General features: G+C 40.5%; 1 non-coding gene across 1 annotated transcript; it reads right to left on the bottom strand.

Moving 5' to 3' along the window:
* Nucleotides 1-21,107: 21,107 nt before the first annotated feature.
* LOC122070167 lies at nucleotides 21,108-21,214 on the bottom strand. Its single transcript, XR_006137683.1, has one exon. It is a non-coding gene; the product is annotated as a small nucleolar RNA R71 (small nucleolar RNA).
* Nucleotides 21,215-22,134: the final 920 nt, after the last annotated feature.

Raw genomic sequence — 22,134 nt, 5'->3', positions numbered from 1 at the left:
GGATAAAGTAAGCTGCCATGGTCAAGCGATCCATAACTACCCAAATGGCATCCATACCCTTTTGTGTATGGGGTAGGCCTATGACGAAGTCCATTGTAATATTCTCTCATTTCCACTCCAGGATAGGTAGGGATTGCAATAACCCATGGGGCCTCTGTCTCTCATCCTTGACTTGGTGGCATATGAGGCATCTAGACACATGCATGGCCACATCATTCTTCATTCTTTTCCACCAGTAGGAGCCTTTGAGGTCCTTGTACATTTTAGTGCTGCCGGGGTGAATGGTGGAGTATGGAGAGCTATGTGCCTCTCTCAAAGCCGTCTCTCAAATCACCATCACTGGGCACACACAACCTCCCTTTAAACTTGAGAATTTCTCTTTCAGTTACAGAGAAATCCGGGTACTTTTGGGTTCGTTCCTGGCACTCTACCATCAGCTTCTGTAACTCTGCATCAGTAACCTGAGCTGTAGTGATCCTATCCACCAGACTAGGTTGTACCACTAATGCCGATAGTGACAAGGTGACACCCTCTACTAATAGTTCCAAGTCTAGTTTCCTGCCCTTCTCTAGGAGATACTCATTGGTGGTCAGTGATGCAAGAGCCAATGACTAGGAATTCTGACTAAGTGCATCAGCTACCACATTGGCCTTTCTTGGGTGATAGTGGATAGTACAATCATAATCCTTCATCAGCTTTAACCAACGCCTTTGTCTCATGTTGAGCCCTTTTTGGGTGAAGTAGTTGAGGCTCTTATGGTCACTAAAGATCTCACTCTTCTCACCATACAGTAGTGTCTCTAGATTTTCAGTGCAAAAATCACAACTGCCAACTCTGAATCATGGGTGGGGTAGTTCTTCTCATAATCCTTCAACTGACGGGATGCATATGCAATGACCTTCCCATGCTGCATCAATACACAACCCAATCCCAGCTTGGAGGCATCACTATATACAACCATACCACCTGTACCGATTGAAATAGTCAAAACTGGAGCTAATACCAACCTTTGCCTTAGCTCCTTGAAGCTCTTCTCACAAGCATCAGACCACTCAAATTTTATGTCCTTTCTTATGAGTTGGATCATCGGAGTGGCAATGTGAGAGAAGTTCTCAATAAACCTCCTGTAGTATCTAGCCAATCCTAGAAAACTATGTATGTCTGCTACACTCTTGGAAGTCTCCCATTCTAGAGTTGCCTTCACCTTGCCTGGGTCAACCTCTATACCCTTGTCAGAAACAATGTGGCCTAAGAATACCACCTGTGACAGCCAAAACTCGCACTTGTTGAATTTGGCATAGAGTTGCTTCTCCCTCAACCGTTGCAGTACTAACCTCAGGTGAACGGCATGTTCCTCTACACTCTTGGAGTAGACCAAAATGTCATCAATGAATACTATCACAAACTTATCTAGGACATCCTGGAATATGTTGTTCATCAAATCCATAAATGTAGCCAGTGCATTGGTCAACCTAAATGACATTACCAATAATTCATAATGTCCATATCTTGATCTAAAGGCTATCTTACTGACATCACTATCCTTGATCCTAAGCTGGTGGTAGCTTGATCTAAGGTCGATCTTGGGGAACACCTTGGCACCTGGCAACTGATCAAATAAATCATCTATCCTTGGTAAAGGATACCGGTTCTTGATGGTTTGCTTATTAAGCTCCTGGTAATCAATACACAATCTCATACTTCCGTCTTTCTTCTTGATGAACAATACTGGTACTCCCCATGGAGACACACTAGGTCCAATGAATCCCTTCTTCAGAAGGTCTTGAAGTTGCACCTATAATTCCTTCAACTCTGTGGGGGCCATGCGGTAAGAGGCCTTTGACACTGGTGTTGATTCGGGGAGTAGATCTATAGCAAACTTTGTCAAGTCATCCGGGAATACATCAGGAAATTCTCTCACCACATCTAGCTCTGTCAATAGCCTAATTTCTATCTCAGTATCCATCACCGATGCTAAGAGACATACCTTATCAATTAACTTCTTCATCTAGAGCGCAGATATGATAACCTTTTTGGGTTTCTTGAGCTTATCCCTTTGGAACACAAACTCATCATCATCATGAGGTCTGAAAATTATAGTTTTCTCTGCACATAGCACACTGGCTCTGTATGCGGACAAACAGTCCATTCCTAAAATCACTTCAAAGTCGGTTATATCCAACTCGATCAAGTGAGCATTCAACTCATGTTCACCTATGGTCACTGGACAAGGCTTTTAAACATAGTTCAAACCCACTACACTTCCTATAGGGGTGCTCACAGCCAAACATTAAGTCAGTCCCTTAGGTGGAATGCTCATCTTCTTCGTAAATGCCGGTGACACGAACGAATGCGAGGCTCCTCAGTCAAATAACACATATGCAGGCAACAATGATATCAATAATATACCTATCACTACACTAGGTGCAGCCTCAACATCCTCTGCAGTCATAGCAAACACTCTGCCCTGTGGTCTCTGGCCCTGTAGGGGCTGCACTGGTCTTGGGGCTGAATATGTCTACTAGGGCCTAGGTGGCATAGTGTGGGGTGCATTACCTAGCCTTCGGTGGGGGCATATCCTTGCCATATGGCCCAGCTGATAACAATGAAAGCATCTCAGATTCGATCCCAAAGACTAAGATATAGCATTAGATCGGAAGGACTGGGAAGTCTGACTAGCATCAGGCTTCCTAAATTGCACTGAAGTTAGGTTGACATAGGGCACTTGGAAAGGTTTGCTACCTCCCCTAGAATCAGTAGATCCCATTGGCCTCTTTCCAGTCCCTTATTGGGCAGTGAAGTTATCTCTATACCGATCTTTAATAGATTTGGCCACTTGGACCACCTCAGCATAGGTCTACAGTTTCAACCCCACAATGGTTGACCCAATACCTGGCCTCAACCCTTTCTCAAACTTCTTCACTTTAGCTCTATCACCTCTGAGATGCACAGGAGCAAAATGGAATAGCTCCTCAAAGTGTTGCTAATGCTCAAGCACAGACCGAGAACCTTAAACTAACTGAGAGAACTCACTCTCTCTCCTATTCCTGAAGCTTTCCAGAAAATAGTTCTCAAAGAAGGCCCCTTTGAAGTCTGCTCAAGTGGGGTTCGGGTTACTAGCCCTCAGAATAGGCTCGGTGGCACTAATAGCCAGCACACAAAATTTTCTACTCATCATTGCAGCCCATCAGTCTAAAAACCTTCTCCATTCCACCAATCCATCTTGATGGATACAACGGGTCTTGGCGCACCTTTGAGAAGCATGGGGGCATAAGCCATTGAAACTTCTCCATCATTTTTTTTCAAGTCTGTGCAGCCCTCTACATAGGCCTGGGCTTGATCCAGCATTGGGTCTTGTACCTGCCCATGCACTTGTGCCCCACCAGATGTTTGAAGGGTAACCGATCTAACGGGTATTGGAATGGGTGCCAATGGCGTAGGAGGTGCGGGTGGTGCATTACAGGCTTCCATTGCCACTTGGATTCTATTATCGATCTCAGCCATAAACTGGTTTTGCCTTTCTTCAACTCCCCGCATCATGTTATTCATGATGGATGCCACATCCTGGGATGTAAGTACCGACGGAGCCGAAGGTGCATTGCGGGGTCTACCCCGATTCCATGTAGGGGAAGTGGGAGGTGACGGGCGTGATTGAGATTGGGATCGAGTGTTCTAGTGTGACATAACTCCTGTGGAGGAATCCAATTAGTGCACATGCATATACAAGGTTGCATGTAATTGGAACACATGCATGCATAGTGGGTCCCACATGTATACGATAGGCAAAAACAAGGACTAGGGCATGCATAAGTGGGATCCACACATATTAGAATCCAATCACACATGTATTTCAAAGGGGCACACCATTAAAGTAACAAAAATAAAAATTTAGATTTGAAAAACAAAATAATTTATTTTCCAAATTAGTCCACTAGAAACAGGGAGACTTATCACCAGAAATATGGTTTAATCAACAGGAAATATCAGTGTTATTTTTTGTGGGAAAAAAAGAGAGCAAAATGTGAATTTTCACTTCACCAGAAATAGGCACGGGAAGCATGCCCAGTGTTTCTGGTGGCACCAAAATGGCTATAAATAGGCTCAGGTTTGGGTTTTATTGTACAAAACCCTATTTTAACTTGTGGAAAAGGTGTGGAAACCGCCAAGGAGGACTTTGCAACTCATTCCCTACCTTCCACTCGCTATTTTGCGATCAATCGACGTCGTATTCGCACCAAAGGTATGTTCCTCCTCTCTGTAACCTAGTTTTGTGATTTTCTTCTCTGTGAGCTTTCCATTCAGCCATTGAATCTGGTTTTTCATCCTAAATCCTTAGGAATCATATTGCAACTATGTCTGGATGCCGTATACATACCTAACATGTCGTTGAACAAGAGGAACAAGACACTGCCACTGTATTCAACCCAATCTTGTTCCCCTCTATGGCTGAGTGAGACCATTGGGAACTCTTCGAGTGCCACAATGTGGACCCAGGAGTTTATGTGAGGACCAATGACGTTCGTGCATTCTGTCTCCATCAATGGTTTGACAAGGTTGGGTGGCATATCTTAAAACCCAACAAGTATTACTATCCTACATTGGTCCGGTTATTCTACTCCAACCAGCAATACGTGAACCGGGGTACTGAAGAGATGCGGATCACCTCCTATGTAAGGGGGTGGAGATCTCCTTTGGCATGGGGTAGTTGGCTAATACCCTGACAGTCAACAATACTGGTGACCTAGTGTATTGCCCACCTTGACTCTAGGCTACGAATTCCAGAGTCCCAATACTTTTCAGGAAATAAATGACATATTGACTAAGGAGGCCAAGGGGTGGAGCCGCTCAGTCAACTATTTTGCTACTCCAAAGGTCATCTACCATGTGATTCAGTTGAATGTTCTTCCCACTTGTGGACACTTTGATGAGGTATTCTCACTGCAAGCCTATGTGACCTACTGCGTGTACATGGGGAGCAGATACGTCTTCCTTACCTCCTTATGTGGACTATGGTTCTTCGGTCCAGAGGAGTGGATCACTGAGCGGGAAGCTTGTGCTATGGAAGAATACTTACTGACATCTTCTGCCATTTTGGGGTGGACTTGGAGGGAGAGGCACGCTTGGGTGAAGAGGTCACAGACTTCAACCAAGATTCTTTGAGGAAGATGACCATAGATCTAAGGGAGGTGACACCTATTCCAGGAGAGGGTCAGTAGCCTATGGACGTAGAGGGTGGTGGTGCCGGTGAGGTTGGCGGCAATGCCGATGGTGTTGCTGGTGCAGGAGAAGTTGCTGGGGTTGGTGGGGTTCCACCATCTGATCCCCAGACTATGGGTTCTATGGCTGCTTCTACTTCTCGGGGTACTAGGGGTGTGAGGCCTTATGGTCTCAATGATGTTATGGCCCGCCTAGACAACACCGCTTCTCTGATGAGGAGTATAGATGGCCGCCTCAACAGCATAGACATGACCTATTGTTTTATGGGCAATAGAGTGGCCTTCCTAAAGGCACAGATGCAGGCGATGGTCTTCCATCTTGGTATTCTGATGCCTCCTTCAGCAACGCATGGTCCGAACCAAGCTCAGGGCCAAGGATAGAACCAACAGTAGCAAGAGTAGTGGTATGCTTGCCACTATAGCTTTTAGGATTTTCCTTTCCATGTTTTATTTGAGTTTGATGTTTTAGGTTTAGTTGAAATTTCATTTTATGTCATTTGCATTCTATCATTTACATTCTTAGTCTTTAGGCTAGTTAAGATTTCCTGTTTTTCATACTTTATTTTCTTCTGAAAAGTGTAAGCTATGTATTCAAGTTCTCTATTATAATGAAACAGCTTTAACACCTATGCCTGTCTCTTAATTATGAAATTTATATTATTGTTGTCTTGAGATTTTTATTTAATCATAAATTTCCCAAGTTATGGTTTTGCTGAGAATGTGAGTTAAGATAGAGCATCGCGTTCTGATACCATAGCTGTCACACCCCAATTCCAGTAGACCCAACTTACCATTAGGAATACCGATGGTGTGAGTATGACACGTACCTATCTTACAAACCTAACAGGATCTCTGATAGAAGTACCATAACATTTTCACAATCTCACATCACAAACCAACATAAGCAGCGGAATCAAAGTATAGTAGTGGAATCCTAAATAAAATGGGAAAATGTCTAATGATAATATAATAGCAATACCCGAGTTATTCTGTTACATTCATCAATGACATATAATATAATCTCAAAATATACAATCCACAGTTATACCCAAAAGTATAAAGTATGATTTACAATCTCATGGTGTGGCGTAAGCACAGTGGTCGTAAGCACAGTCTTGATTATGCTCCTCCACTTCTGGTATCCACCAATCACTCACATCGTACTCTGACTCAGAAGATACTGGGTCACCCGCCATTGGCACCACGGTACCTACATCATCATCTAAAAAGGGGTGTATACATGGGGTGAGCTTCCCAACTCACTTAGTAAGGGGTGGGCTCTAGCACATCCAAGCAAGACAATAGCAGTAATAATTTATGATGTATGATTGCAAAAATTAAACACATGGTCCATGATGCTCATGATGCAGTTCATTTATTTATTATCCACCTAACAATATAAACTAAGTTTGGTAAATGCTACTACAGTGCATTAGGTTGTATCCTTTGTCTCAGAACCGCCATCGATTATGCAAGAATACAAACCCTAGCCGTGATTAGAAGCCTATCGATCTCCGAATGCATCCATGGGTCACCTAGCAAACCCCTAATAACCCCCTACTGGCAGTCACGACATTGATACATCATCGGCCTCGTCGGATAGGTTCTCGCCTCCAGCTACAATCACATCGTACCATGGGTGTGGCATTCCGGAAAGGCACATTGAACATACCACAATGGGTTATCCAACACATTGACCCCTATTGGCAACGGTTCTTAGCATAGGGAGTGATACCTAACCACATATATGGTACATGCCTTCATAGTGATATAGTTAGTATGAATTACACGATACCGGTAAGACCTCGGCCACAAAGTGTAATCCATCTCCAAATACACTGTCGGGTACACAATACCAGCGAGACCTTGGGCACAAAGTGAAACCCGAGACCATTTGCCTAATCTAGCATACATATCATAGTTGAGTATAGACTATGCGATACTGGTACCAATCATCGGCCACGAAGCATATCCATTTCCAAATGTAGTCCCAGGGTGCACGATACTAGCGAGACCTTGGCCACAAAGTATAACTCGTAACTACAACTAACTCTAATGCACATAATCAATGCATGCATACAACATACATACGGCAATCACGGCACCGGTACCACCTCGGTCACATCGGATTTTGTCCCACACACACAACCAAACACATGACAATCACGATACTGGTACCACCTCGGCCACACCGGATCCCGTCATACATCTCCATACAGTTCATATCATGATTGTAAAATGACAAATGTAACATATCATCATCATACTTGAGTAATTATAATTAAACATATAATTCTAAGCATGTGAGAACTTTAATAATAATAAACATTCCAAAAATAAACACTGTCAATCCCTCACCTGGTTTACGATCTGGTGTGTTCAGGTTCAAGAACGGCCACTGATTGATCAAATCAATGTTGGCTTCGGGGCACATGCACATCATTGTCCTAGACACAAAGGGAATTGTACATCAGTATGCATCAGGAACATCAGGAGGGACCCACATAGTCACCCCCAAAGGGTACAGACACTGTTCCCAAGTGACAATATTGTCACCAGAAATACCCACCAGAAACAGGGCATTTCCATTGAAAATATCAGTCTTGTTTCCAGTGGAGAAGACAGAGAGCACTTAAGTCTCATTCGTCCATTGAAAACAACCCAACGAAAATAGTTGTAGTGTTCTCTACGCCATATTTTTGGTGGAATTACAAAAAGGTCCAACTCGAATTTGGGCTTTTCGACTCGGGCCAGATCGTCGGGATTTGTTCTAGGGAGTTTATAGGGGATGTTCCTAGCATCATTCGAAGCCAAGAAAATCCCAATTCCACTGATCGGTTTGGGAGATACGTTGATCGAATGACCAAAACCCTAGTAAGTCTTTTGGCAATACTTGTTACTGGAGCTTATCGGGCTTGGTTCAAGCTCGGCAACACCACCAGGAGGGTAGAACACACATTCTATGACCTTAACATGATTTATACACTAAGATTCATCCATACCTAGCTTTGTCTAGGTCAAAATGAAGAGAGAGAGTGGTGGAAGTGAGTACTTACCTCCAACAATGATTCTAGCAACTTGGCTGCAGCCAGCACCAAGGTAAGCCTCCAACCTTCTTATTCTTCCTCTTCCTTCCTCTCTTGTTACTCTCCTCTCCTATGTTGAGCACAAGGGAAATGAGGAAATGAATCCTTATTTCCCAACTTATAACTTAAGTGCACCTCAGGGTCTGTTTGGGTTGGACCTCTTTTGGACCAATCGAGTTAAAATGAATTTTGGGGCACGAGGACCCAACCATTTAGGTCCATAAAGTGCTCACATCATGAGGAATGTGTGAAGGATGATTTGGGTTCATCCGAAACCATTTACAATGCAAGTGGCGGGAACCACGGACATCGAAACCCCAAAAATAGCCTGTCAACCCATCGAAAACAATCACTGGATCCAGTCCCAGGCTGCTTCCGATGGCTTGTTTTCAGTGGTGAAGACAGCTTGCAGTCCCATGGTTGGTCTTTCATGGGTGGTTTCCTTTGGACATGCTCAAGGTCATTCAGCAATTGTTTAATGCGTGCTGAAATTCAAGTGTGAGAAGTTGGGTCACTTACCATCTAGGATCGGAAGGTATGAATCCCCTTCAATTAGATAGGCATGCAATGCATGAACATGTGGGGTCATCTCTACCCCCTCAAAAATGTGTAGCTATAAGCCAAAACCCGATCATACTTCTGATCTCTGATCCAAGGCTTGTAACAATAGTTTAAATTAGACCGGATTAGGGCACAGGTGTAACATAGAATGCAATCCGATGGCCAAAATTCAACCATTCTTAGTGGAACAAAGAAGTAAGCCCATCTACTAGAATATGGTGAATTCTCTCACCATGGATGGCCGATCTTGGTTTACTCACATTATGGACTTCATCAGGGAAAGAAAGTATCCAGTTGAAGCCACCGACAGGAAAAATAAGTTCCTAAAGAGATATGCTACCCAGTTTTTCCTCCAAGGAGATTTGTTGAACAAAAGATCCTATGATGGGATACAACTATTGTATGTAGATGAAAAGCAAGCTCAAACAATCATGGAAGAAATTTATCAAGGCCTTTAGGGAGCCCATATGAATGCCAAATTGTTAGCCAATAAGATCCTTAGATTGGGATACTATTGAAATACAATGGAAGCAGATTGTGTCAGCTATGTCAAGAAATGCCACAAGTGTCAGATATTTGACAACATCATCCATATCCCACCAATGGAACTGTACTCAATCAGTTCCCCCTAGCCGTTCTCCACTTGGGGCATCAACATAATAGGGAAGATCAACCCCAAAGAATCCAATGGGCATGAGTTCATCTTGGTGGCCATTAATTACTTCACTAAGTGGGTAGAAGCCCAATCATATGCAGTGCTCACTTCAGCCAAGGTAGCAAAGCTCATTCTAGAAAATATCATTAGCCCGTATGGAGTTGATATCAGATCAAGGATCCCATTTTTGGGGCAAGACTAATAAGATTTGCACAAAGTTTAGCATCAAGAGGCATCGATCTACCACCTATAGGCCACAGACCAATGGGATAGTAGAAGCAGCCAACAAGAACATCAAGGTCATTCTCCAGAAGATGGCCAAAACACACAAGGATTGGGCAAACTAGTTACCACTTGCATTATGGGCATATCAGACTTCTATGGGGTCCTCGACTGAGGTAACTCCATTCTCCTTAGTATATGGAGTCGAAGCAATGTTGCCAATAAAAATCCTAGTACCATCCCTAAGGATACTTTTGGATAGTAAGCTACCAGAAGGAGAATGGGTGAAGGCTAGGCATGATGAGCCAACTTTCTTGATGAGAGGCGTATAAAGGCAATGGACAATCTAAGAGAGTATCAGCTAAGAATAGCAAGGGCTTTCAACAAGAATGTGAAGCCCCAACACATAGAAGAGGGTGAGCTTGTTCTTCGTGAACAAAGAGCCCCAATTTATGACCCCAAAGGAAAGTTTCAGCCTAATTGGAGTGGCTCATTTACTATTAAAGAGATTCTACCAGGCAAAGCAATGAAGCTCACAGACCACAATGGTGAAGAAATACCAAGATTGGCCAACATGGATCAACTCAAGAGATAATATGTTTAATCTGGTGAATAGCCTGAACTACGCTAGACCTGATTTCCCCCAAGGGATAAGTAGGCAACTTGACATGTGCAAGTGCGGTCTTAACCATCTCAAGGAAAAAAATTGGTTCCTAGATTAACAACCAAGGTACCTAAAAGATCATCATAGCTTGTGTCCCACAAGAATTGCCATTTGGTATACATGACCATTAGGAATCTGTCATTCCCCTATAGTTTATCACATCTCATCTAGAATTTCATTTTTCCTAAGAATCGCCATTTGGCATATATGGCCATTAGGAATCTACCATTCCCCTATCATCCTCCCAAGACCTATCCAGAGTTTCATCTCTCCCCAAAAGGTCACTACCCGGCACTAGTAATCAAGGCCGGTTCAATCCCCACCCTTGATTAGTCAAGACTTTGATGTACAGTGGTAAAAGTTTGATTGTGTCAATAGTTGAAGGATGTCATCACATCTCTTCTTTGCTTGCTTTGGTTTCAAGAAAGGTTATGGACTCTCTAAATGAGACACTAAGGATGTGGATGTTAAACATTGGCATCTCTGTGCCAAACCTACTGAAATCAATGAATTTGTCTGTACTTGACCAGATCAAATGTATGGAATTACACCATGGCTTACTCAAACAAGCATCTCAACATTGGGATGCTGATCTCCATGTATTTCGGTTTTGAAACATTGAAATATGTCCAACTCTAGAAGAATTGGTGGATTTTCATCCACCCCAAGAATTGTCTCCTCACATTGTAGCTCATCTTTCCTCCCTTTGATAGGAGAATTGTAATCATGTAATCCATTTGCCTTGGTGGCATTTGAATTTTCACATTTCTAATTGCCCTGATGGATGCTGGAGTTGTGGAATTAATCGTGTCTAAATAAATAAAATGGAGAAAATTTTCTTAAAATGAAGAAATTCTTCGTTACAAAAATGTCAAATTACATGAAAAGAAGATAAAGAAAAGATAAAAAAAAAAATGAACAAACATGGGGAGGGAAAAGAAAAATCCAAAAAGAAAGCATTGTATCTGTGTCTCGCAGGGAAAGGATCATTAAAGATTAACATCCTCTTTTGTACGATATTCGGAGCAATCCATGGTAAGCACTATTACATCGGCCCCAAGTGGCCAAATCTCATTGCATCAACCCCAAGTGGCCAAATCATCATTACACCGGCCCCAAGCAGGCCAACCTTGTTTGACCAGCCCTAGTGACTCGTAATCATTTGCACCGGTCCAAAGGAGCTTGTACATCCAAACCAAGATCTAGATAGCTCTGATTGTTTCGAAAGACTCAGCCTGGAGACCAGATAGTCCAGATTGTTTTGAAAGACTCAGCTTGGAGACCAAATAGCCCAGATTGTTTTGAAAAACTCAACCTGGAGACCAGATAGTCCAGATTGTTTCGAAAGACTCAGCCTGGAGACTAGATAGCCCAGGCTGGTTGGAAAGACCCAACTTGGAGACCAACATATGGAAGCCTGGTCAATGGAAACTAAGGTGAATTTTCTAAATCCCTTCTACAGAGAGGGTTCGAACCTCTACAAACAACATTTCTAGAATAGCATTGTCCAAACCAGATCAATCTCAAGTACTAACATCTTTTTCAAGAATGGTGTGAATCCCTGTGAATGATGGCTCAATATCAACACTTTCTATAAAAATGGTGCAAATCCCTATAGGTAATGACTCTATTTGTTTGTGGGAACGGCACGAATCCCTATAAATGGTAATCCAAGATCAAAAAATCAGGTATCATTCTAAATTATGAATAGTTAGAAAATATTACTTGATGCATTCTCAAATCTGTCGTTGTTCAGCAAGACAATGGCAATACATGCTCTGGGTAACAAAATGTGATTATTCTTTTCTTTGCCCTTCGGATATTGGCATAGGCCTCAGCTAAAGAGGGGCAATCTGTAGATACCCAATTTTGTCACCCTCCCTTGGCAATGACGATACTTGGATGATGGACGTGACTCTTCACTTCTAGTTGACGAGATGCAATTGACTGTGGTAGTCTCACCTTGACAGCCCCCAACTCACCCAAAAACCCTAAAAACCCAATGTGGGAAGAAATAGGGTCCAATTTTGACTTTTTATATACGAAGGAATCCGATCAAAAGTGATAGTACGATGGATAGTACTCAAAAATACGATTCCAATGATATATGGTGCGTCAAAATTAGACTTATGGATCTCCTGTAATCATTCCTAGAAGTGGCCCCACATGCACGTACAACACCGACGCATACAACCATACACATGTACACAACCCAACCCTAATCAACCCTAATCAGTCTAAATCAGCTCTATTTAAATCCCAACCAACCTCGATCGAACCCTGATCAAACATGATCAGCCCAATTTGGCACCGATCGACTCGGCCTGGCACTATATGGAGCCCTACAGCTCTATGCAGTGCCCTGCGGCCCTATGCAAAGCCACAGAGGGCTACCCAGGGTCGTAGAGACCTTTTTAAAGCTGTGTAGCCTAGACAGACCTGCCTGGTGCCCAGATTTTTGCCCAATGGATTTTTCCCCTAGTTTTTTCCCAAAAAATGGATTTTTGGACAAAAATATATTTTTCCGACACTCTCGTGTTTTCCAAGAAAATCCCACCGATAGTCGGGTTTTCTATTAGAATCCCATTTTTGGAGAAAGATCCTTTTCGGAACTTTTATAGATCTTTTGATATTTTTGTATTTTCCCAGAAAATATTCTCAATTGTCGGGTTTTCTGGTAAAATCCTAGTTTCCAATAAATATCTTTCTTGACATTCTCAAAGTCATTCCCGGTACTTCCAAAGATTTTTTGACACTTTCATATTTTTTCCAAAAATTCCTCCGATAGTCGGGTTTTCTGCTAAAATCCCAATTTTTGTGAAAAGATACTGTTTACAAGAAAATATCTTCTTCACTTTCAAAAGCAAGAAAATATCTTCACTTTCCATCACAGTTTGAACTATACAATTGGACAATAGCGAGAGCTACCTCCTATTATCCTCTGGGTAAAGAATGTGTGTCCTCACCCCATTGGTTTGCAAGAAAATATCTTCTTCACTTTCAAAAATAAGAAAATATCTTCACTTCCCATCACACTTTGAATTATACCATTGGACAATAGGGAAAACTACCTCCTATTATCCTCAGGGTAAAGAATGTGTATTCTCACCCCATTGGTTTGCAAGAAAATATCTTCTTCACTTTCAAAAGCAAGAAAATATCTTCACTTGCCGTCACACTTTGAATTATACCATTGGACAATAGGGAGAGCTACCTCCTATTATCCTCTGGGTAAAGAATGTGTGTCCTCATCCTACTGGTTTACAAGAAAATATCTTCTCACCTTTTTTGGTGAAGAAATAATCTCTTCAAACTTTAAATATACCACTGGGCGATAGGGAGAGTGCCCTTTTATTATCCTCTGGGTAAAGATGTGTGTCCTCACCTCATTGGTTGGAAAAAACTATAAATACCCCTGTTTAAGATTTTAAATGTAACCGCAAGCGTACGGATCAGTGTAGCTATGGGTCGAACTCAGAGAGAGCAGCCACTTTATTTTTTTTCTTTTAATAATGCGAAAGTGAACCTATAATGGTTGTGATCTAATTTTAACTACCGTCCTAAACATATGTATCTAAAATAACATCCTAACCATTCGTCATCTAAGAATTTACAGATGCAAGCCACGCAATTAAAATTAAATAAATAACTAAGTGAAAATAAACAACCCACACAATTAAAAAAAAATAAAGGAAAAAAATGCTGAAATAAAAATAAAGTAAAAGAAAGGGGAGAAAGCTAGAGAGAGACTCACAAGTAGGTTTCTCTACTTAGCCCGAGGGATGCATCATAATATGAGCTTCCCTACTTGACCAGAGAGTCACTCTTACAAGGGTTACTCTACTTGGCTTTAGGAAAAGGGAGGCAATTAAAATAAAAGCAATAAATTGATGGTTCTCTGGCTAGGAGGGGCAAAACCAACACATACACTAACCATGAACCTTGGGGGAAAGGGAAAGCAATAATGTAACGACTGGAATTAAAATCCTAAATTAAGAAAGAAAGGGTAGTCATAAGAGGGAATGAGAGGGGGGGAGAGAAGACTATTGAAGGAGCCTACTTACTTGAACTTCAACCCTTGAACTTGAAAGCTTGGGTGATTTGAGATACTACTAGTACAAAAAACCAGATCTGGAATAAACCAAATCTAAAATTTCTAGTACTAGAGAAAACAAATCTTGAAACAAAAAAAAACTGAACTTGAAAAAAAAGATGCTCCACGGCTTGTGATCTTATCACCTAGATCTAAGCCTAGAACTATAACTTTAAAAATTACAACTCAATTGCATAAATCATAAACATAAAAGGCTGAATAAGAATAAAAAAGTGATTGCATTAATTGACATAAAAAACTATTACAAAAGTGATTAAAGGAAAAATAGAAAAGAACTAAAACTAAAGAGTGAAAGAGGGAGAGAGAGAAGAAAACGAAGCATAAATTAGAAAATAAACTAAAGGGAAGAATAATTAGGAGGAGGGAGGAAGGGGCTTTTTTAGGGCTTTTGTCTTGCCTCCTTCCTTCTACAAGTCTTCTTTAAGAAAAGAAAGAAAATAAAATAAAATAAAATCCTGGTAAAAATCCTCATTCTCTATGATATTGTGTGAGGAAAGAGAGAATCCGTTTCCAAAATTAACAAATTCTATTCCTTCCTTGCAATATTAACCAATATCTTGCAACCTTGATTAAATCATAAAGGAATCTCTGTATAGCATCTTCAAGATCTTGTGAGGTGGCAAGGAAAGAGAATAATCTTCAGGATTTTATAGGAGAGAGGATGTGGTACCAATGAGTGGGTCCCACCTTTGGACTGGTTCTTGAATCACTTTAAGCACTCTCTTGTAAACTTGGAAACTAAAAAAAAAATAAGAAAAATAAAAGTAGTACTATCCAAAGTGGGGCAAAATGTACACTTATATCCCTAACATTTCACACATTATTGTGCTCATCAAATTCCCCCATACTTTACTTTTGCATGTCCTGGAGCAATATAAATAAATAAATAAATGAAAGAAAAAGCCTAACTCACTTTCGTAGGAATCACGATTGTACTTAGCATGTGCAACAAGCCTTTAAACCCCTAAGTTACCCTAGTGGACGAGTTGTGTCTCGTGGGTGTTTGTAGTGAATATACACTCAAAATTCAGAAGAAATAAATCCCAACCTTGGCTAAAGGTAAGGCTCATACTTATCAAGAGCAAAGATAATTTTTCTTACAAGGGACCCCCACACTTAAACTTTTATTACCCTTGATCAATTCCAGGCACAAGCATATTTCTTAATTTGGAACTCACCTCGTCTGTTACAAAATATCCTTATCTTAAGGCAAAACCACTTGTGAAGAAATAGGGAACCAATGACTAAGGCGTTGGAGTGTTTTTGACTAAAACATATTACTAAGCATTAATGACATTTGCACATTTTTTCTCCTTGTTTTTTTCTTTGGTTAAACTCTATTCTACTCCACTACTTTTAGCCTGAATGTCGTGGTGGAGCAAACACCAGACACCCAAGTTACTATGTAGCTTCGCTTTTTGCAGATACCCACAAAGACAGTGATGCTAGAGTTCCTTCAGAAGTTTCCTCCTAAGGAATTTCGATCAAGACACCATGCTTCCTGAGGTGCAATGCCCTGTCTAGTTCCAAGGGAATCAACCCTTATTCTTCTTTATACCACATTTCACATTTCATTTAAAATTGTGCATTTGTCAACCCATGCCAAATCAAAAAGAAGGTCTCAACTCCAAATCAAAAGTACAAGGAACCCATAGACTTACATATGGTCCAACACCATAAAACAGGGGTCTCTTATTTTTCAAAAGAAAGTCCCATCTCAAGACACATGCTTGTTTCTTTCTTCTCAACAGGGTTTTTATACGTTCAAAATAGGTACCTTAGTCAAAACTTTTATTTTCATACATCAAGCAACCGAATGGTATGATCATTAGCCAAAAGCCAAAGTAGGACTTCATCCTTTAGCAAGCTAAAAAAAATAAAAAGAAAAACAAATAAAACAAAGTGGAAAAAGCAGAAACTGGTTTCCCTCCCCCACACTTAAGTCATGCAATGTCTACAATGCATGGAAAGAATTAAAAACGAAGACAATGCAAGGGGGTCATACCTGATTAAAAGTTAGTCATCAGTGTAAAGATGTTCATGGAGATCCATGACCTCTTCACTACCAGTATTAGGAAACTCAAGGAATGGCTTCAAACGCTGACCATTAACCTTCGAAATTACCCCTGTCCCTGGATTCAAAATCTCCATAACCTCATGGGGATATATATTATAGACAATAAATGGGCCATCCCATCAGGATCTAAGCTTACCAAGAAAAAGATGCAATCGAGAGTTATACAATAAGACCTTATCACCAATTGCAAAAGATTTACGCAGAATGTGTTTATCATGGAAAGCTTTGGCCTTTTCCTTGTAAATCCTAGAACTTTCATAGGCTTCATTCCTAAGTTCCTCCAACTCAGATAGTTGGAGCCTACGATGAATTCCCGCATCAGACAAATCAAAGTTGAGCTTCTTGATGGCCTAAAAGGCCTTATGCTCCAACTCAACTGGTAAGTGATAAACTTTCCCATACACCAAACGGTAGGGAGACTAACCAAGATCGGTCTTGAATGCAGTCCGATGGGCCCACAAGGCATCAATGAGCCTAAGGGACCAATCCTTACGGTCGGGATTAATAGTTTTCTCTAAGATTTGTTTGATCTACCTATTAGACACCTCTATTTGGTCACTAGTTTGGGGGTGATAAGGGGTAGATAACTTATGGGTGATCCTATACTTTTTCATTAGGGCCTCAAAAGGCCGATTACAAAAATGAGTACCCCTATCACTAATTATTGCACGTGGTGCACCAAAGCGAGAAAAAATATTCTCTTTGAAAAACTGGACCACCACTTTGTGGTCATTAGATTTACAAGGTATGGCCTCTATCCATTTAGAAACATAATCAACAGCCAAAAGTATGAACAGATTCCCAAAGGAATTAGGGAATGGTCCCATAAAATCGATGCCCCAAACATCAAAGATCTCAACTACCAAAATAGGGTTGAGGGGCATCATGTTCCTCTTATTGATACAGCCAAAAGACTAGCAGGCGAGATAAGCCTTGCAAAAATCAAAAGCATCTCTAAAAAGAGTGGGCCAATAAAATCCGCATTGAAGAACCTTTGCAGCAGTTTTATTAGGTCGAAAGTGTCCACCACATGCATGATCATGACAAAAAGAGATAATAGAATGTTGTTCATGATCAGGAACACATCGTCAGATAATCTGATCAGGACATATCTTAAACAAATAAGGATCATCCCAGAAAAAGTGCTTAACTTGGGAATGAAATCTATACTTATCTTGGGTGGACCAGTGATCCGAAGTCACACCTGAAACTAAGAAGTTGACAATGTCAGCAAACCATGGTTCACTGGACACTGCAAATAACTGTTCAACTGAAAAGTTCTCGTTGACTGGAGAATCGACAGTCAAGGAATTGGGAAGCCGGGATAAATGGTCTGCAACTAGGTTTTCAACTCCTTTTTTATCCCTAATTTCTAAATCAAACTCTTGCAAAAGTAAAACCCACCTAATGAGACGGGCTTTGGCATCCTTCTTCTGAACTAAGTATCTGAGAGTAGAATGATCAGTATACACCACCACATGTGAACCAACTAAGTAAGACCGAAACTTTTCTAATGCAAACACAATAGCTAAAAATTATTTTTCAGTGGTTGTATAATTGAGTTGTGCATCATTTAAAGTCCTACTAGCATAATAAATGACAGTGGGAAACTTATTAATCCTTTGACCCAAAATTGCTCCTATGGTAAAATCTGAAGCATCACACATCAGTTCAAAAGGTTCAGTCCAAACAGGTGGTTAAACATTGGGTGCATTGGTCAAATCCTTCTTAAGTTGTTTGAAGGATTCTAGGCACTCTTTAGAAAACTCAAAAGTTCATTGGGGTTCCGTCGATGGTTTGGAATCCTCCATAAGATGTATATGATGTTGCACAATTGAAGAACTAATACCCTTGATATCAGCCATGGTCCAACCTAGGGCTTCCTTATTATCTTTTAACACTTTAAGTAACTCCTCTTCCTGGCTAGAAGTCAAATTTGAAGAAATTATTACAGAAAGGGTCTGGCCAGGCCCTAAGAAAGCATACCTCAAATTAGATGGCAACTCCTTAAGATCTAGCTTAGGGGACTCAACTATGGAAGCTTTGGGAGTGGAATTGGAAAGGGGTCCTAAGGGCTCCATAGGTGTGTGAAGACTCAAGACTTTAGAAAAGAAATTTTCACTGTCATCATTGATGAGCACAATAATGTGTGAAATCTTAGGGATATAAGTGTACATTTTGCCCCACTTTGGATAGTACTACTTTTATTTTTCTTGTTTTTTTTAGTTTCCAAGTTTACAAGAGAAAGTGCTTAAAGTGAATCAAGAACCAGTCCAAAGGTGGGACCCACTCATTGGTACCACATCCTCTCTCCTACAAAATCCTGAAGATTATTCTCTCTCCTTGCCATCTCAAAAGATCTTGAAGATGCTATACAGAGATTCCTTTCTGATTTAATCAAGATTGCAAGATATTGGTTAATATTGCAAGGAAGGTATAGAATTTGTTAATTTTGGAAACGGATTCTCTCTTCCTTCACACAATATCTCAGAGAATGGGGATTTTTACCAAGATTTTATTTTATTTTATTTTATTTCTTTTCTTAAAGAAGACTTGTAGAAGGAAGGAGGCAAGACAAAAGCCCTATAAAAGCCCCTTCCTCCCCCCTCCTAATTATTATTCCCCTTAGTTTATTTTCTATTTTATGCTTAGTTTTCTTCTCTCTCTCCCTCTCTCTCTTTAGTTTTAGTTCTTCTCTATTTTTTCTTTAATCACTTTTGTAATAGTTTTTTATGTCATTAATGTAAGCACTCTTTTATTCTTTTTCAGTCATTTATGTTTATGATTTATGCAATTGAGTTGTAATTTTTAAAGTTATAGTTCTAGGCTTAGATCTAGGTGACAAGATCACAAGCCATGGAGCATCTTTTTTTTCAAGTTCAGTTTTTTTTGTTTCAAGATTTGTTTTCTCTAGTACTAAAAATTTCAGATTTGGTTTATTCCAGATCTGGTTTTTAGCACTGGTAGTATCTCAAATCACCCAAGCTTTCAAGTTCAAGGGTTGAAGTTCAAGTAAGTAGGCTCCTTCAATAGTCTTCTCTCCCCCCTCTCATTCCCTCTTCTGACTACCCTTTCTTTCTTAATTTAGGATTTTAATTTCAGTCGTTACATTATTGCTATCCCTTTCCCCCAAGGTTCATGGCTAGTGTATGTGTTGGTTTTGCCCCTCCTAGCCATAGAACCATCAATTTATTACTATTATTTTAATTGTCTCCCTTTCCCTAAAGCCAAGTAGAGTAACCCTTGTAAGAGTGACTCTCTGGTCAAGTAGGGAAGCTCATATTATGATGCATCCCTCGGGCTAAGTAGAGAAACCTACTTGTGAGTCTCTCTCTAGCTTTATCCCCTTTCTTTTACTTTATTTTTATTTCAGTATTTTTTTTTCTTTATTGTTTTTTTTTTAATTGCGTGGGTTGTTTATTTTCACTTATTTATTTATTTAATTTTAATTGCGTGGCTTGCGTCTTTAAATTCTTAGATGACGAATGGTTAGGACGTTATTTTAGATACATATGTTTAGGACGGTAATTAGAATTAGATCACAACCATTAATCAGTTCACTTTCGCATGATTAAAAGAATAAAAAATAAAGTGGCTGCTCTCCCTGTGTTCGACCCGTAGCTACACTGATCCGTACGCTTGCGGTTACATTTTAAATCTCAAACAAGTTTTTGGCGCCGTTGCCGGGGAGACAGTTCCATGTTATTTTTCACTTTCTTTTGGTAAATCAGAGTGCTTTGTTTGCTTTGTTTTATATTTTTCCTTTTCTTTTATTGAATTCCTGAGAAGAACAACTTGCAATAATAGTTCTATCAGTGGAGGTCGCCATGCCTCACAGTATGATAAAGACAGGTTTCGCCCTATAGCAGTACCTTAGGAATTGACCTGAGCAACCCCGGATCCCCGCGGGTAAGCTCCCAAAAAGCCAAAAAAAATAAAAAAAAAATCATTAAAAAAAAAAGAAAAGGTTTTGCTATCCATTCTTTTATGCTTGTCTTACTTTAGCTGCGGGTAGTTTTCTGTTGCATAAGTGTTAGGTGGGTACGTAATACTAAGAATCGGTTAGAAAGAAGAGATCCAACAAGTAGTGACCCTATACGTTTGCTCTCTTTAAAACCCTTCAATATGGGAGACCAACAGCAAAACCCTTCACCTAAATCTCTGAAAGATAGGTTCTACCCTGCTAGAACAGCCCAACCTTCCTGCATAGTTCTACCACGAGCCCAGGGCAATAATTTTGAACTCAAATCTCAATACATCACTATGTTGCCCCACTTCCATGGGTTGACCTCTGAGGATGCATACCTATTTCTAAGGAAATTTGAAGAGGTATGTGTTCTAATTAAGATCCAACAGCTTTCTGATGATGCTGTTAAGCTTAGGTTTATCACTTTTGCATTGAAAGACCAAACTAAGAAGTGGTTGTATGGGTTACCCACAAATTCCATAACCTCATGAGAACAGTTCACAGTTGTCTTCCTTAAGAAGTTTTTCCCAACTCACAAGACCAATAAGCTTAGAAGTGATATCCTTTAGTTTAGGCAAAAGTCTAGTGAGTCATTTTCTAAACTTATGGAGAGATTCAAGGATCTACTCCAAGAATGCCCTCACCATGGCCTAGACTTATGGCATTTATGTCAAATAATTTATAAGGGTATTGATTACCCAACTAAACAAATGATAGAGTTTATGTGCCCTGAGAGATTCACATCCTTTACAGATGAAGGAAAGGCATGGGAATTCTTACCCTGACTTAGCTGACAAAACCCGTGAGTGGGAATCAACCCAAGAGAGTGAAAGAACCATAGGAGGAAAAGGATATTTTGTGGATGGGATAGTAGCCAAGGAAGCCCATTTGGATAGCCTAATCAAGAGAATTAAAGCTATTGTTCTAGAGAGCCATCATCTGTCAATTTGGTTAAGATTTGTGCTTGGTGCCAGTCCCCTGGACATCTCCTAGAAGAATGCCCCAACACCTCTGGGGGCACTTCTAATGATAGTATTAATGTCTTATACCAGAATAATCCATATAGTAATACTTATAATCCAGGATGGAGAAATCACTCAAATTTCTCTTGGAATCAGGGCAACCAAGCAGGGCCTTCCAATTTCCATAATCAAGGTCAACCAGGACTCCAAAGGCCTCCCTTTGCACAACAATCTTTTTCTCAAAATACTTTTTCTAGGTCAAATGTAGGACCTTAGGCTAGTTTTCCTAGGGCCCCTCTCCTATCAACTTATCAGCAACCCCCTTGGTTTACCAACACTTGAGAGGCAAGTAGAATAAGCGACTTGAAAAAAAATATGGCCCTCCTCATGACAAGCCATCAAAATCTTACAAGAGAACTCACTCAAGTTGTCTCAATTATGTGTGAGAGGGAGAAAGGAACTTTACCTAGTCAACCGGAGCCTAACCCTAGGCATCATCAACCTATTAGTTCACAAACATCAACTAATGCACCACTGAATATAGTACAAGGTCAGACCCAACAAGGGCCCTCTAACCAATGTAATGTTGTTTATGCCCTTAGGAGTGGTA

Source organism: Macadamia integrifolia, unplaced genomic scaffold, assembly GCF_013358625.1.
Source record: "Macadamia integrifolia cultivar HAES 741 unplaced genomic scaffold, SCU_Mint_v3 scaffold840, whole genome shotgun sequence".
NCBI lineage: Eukaryota > Viridiplantae > Streptophyta > Magnoliopsida > Proteales > Proteaceae > Macadamia > Macadamia integrifolia.
This window is presented reverse-complemented; position numbering and strand designations above follow the sequence as displayed.